This window comes from Chrysochloris asiatica, unplaced genomic scaffold (assembly GCF_000296735.1).
Source record: "Chrysochloris asiatica unplaced genomic scaffold, ChrAsi1.0 scaffold00394, whole genome shotgun sequence".
Classification (NCBI taxonomy): domain Eukaryota; kingdom Metazoa; phylum Chordata; class Mammalia; order Afrosoricida; family Chrysochloridae; genus Chrysochloris; species Chrysochloris asiatica.
This window is the reverse complement of record NW_006408912.1, coordinates 922,446-923,707: the sequence shown is the minus strand read 5'-3', so window position 1 is coordinate 923,707 and position 1,262 is coordinate 922,446. Positions and strand designations below refer to the sequence as shown.

The 1,262-nt window shown below is 50.6% G+C and overlaps 1 pseudogene; it reads left to right on the top strand.

Moving 5' to 3' along the window:
* Positions 1 to 1,052, top strand: part of LOC102813541 — a 36,212-nt pseudogene extending 35,160 nt beyond the window's left edge.
* Positions 1,053 to 1,262: the final 210 nt, after the last annotated feature.

Genomic DNA, 1,262 nt, shown 5'->3' with positions numbered 1-1,262 from the left:
AAACATTTTTGATCTCAGAATCCCTGCATACTCTTACAGTTACTGAGGATCAAAGAAAAGGTTGTTTTATCTATCAGTGCAAACCAAGCCCACTGCCATCATGTCAATTCTGACTCATAGAGGCCCTGTATCTATTTTTCAAGGCTGCAAATCTTTATAGGAGCAGAAAGTCTCATCTGTCTCCCAAGAGCAGCTGGTGGGTTTGAACTGCCAACTTTCTGGTTAGCAGTCCAGTCATTCTACAGTGCATCTAGGACTTTAAAGAGTTCATAGAAAAATGGAATTTAAATCTCATGGAAACAACATGCCTCCTCTGGTCCCAGTGGTCCCAGGTAGGTAGATGAGCTTCTGGATGTGAAGAATGCCTTCTATATTGGCAGCTACCAGTAGTACATCAACAGGACGCAGCAAGTAAAGCCATGGAGCCCCGAAATGAACATGAAGCAGGATGTCTTCCTGTACCTGGCATACCTTACACAAAGGAAGTATGACTTGGCGCTGGATGAAATCAAACCCTTGTTGGCCTGAGAACTGCAGACTATAAGCATGCTCTCTGAGTACCTCTCCACTGACGGCCAGAGGCACACAGTGATGGCGCACTTGGAACACAAGATGAGCTGCAGCCTTGACGTGAGGAACACCATGCTTTTGCTGATGGCTGCCTCCATTTCCCTACATGAAGGGAACCTATCACCAGGGGGACAGTGTGGAGTACTCAGCCATGGTGTTGCAGATCCTGCTGAAGCTGGACCACCTTGCCTGAAAGGAGTGATGCAGGACCAGGATTCCACCATCACCCAGCTGCTCATCACCCGGGGCAACCTGGCCATGAGTGGCGAAAAGCTATGGGACATCTTCCATGCCTTCCAGGAGCTGGCAGACAAGTGCTCATCCACCTTGCTGCTGCTCAATGGCCAGTCCACCTGCCACATGGCCAGGGCCGCTGGGAGGATGACAAAGACAGTGGCCACCAACAGACACTGATCATTCTCATTGTCCTCTTGCAAGACCTGGACAAGCTCTCTGAGGTGACAAACCACTACCTGTCCTAACTGAGAGTCCCAGAGGTCCCCTGATTCATCAAGGAGTACTAGGCCAAAGAGAATGATTTTGACCTGTTGGTCCTGCAGTACACCCCTGGCTGACCTGATGCCCTGACAGCTGCTTCTGCACTGTGGGACTGAGGGGTGCCATGAGTCCCTCCCACTAGTGCCCATCCTTTACCTCTCGTCCTGAACCTGGTAGCCTGGTCCCAGAACCCC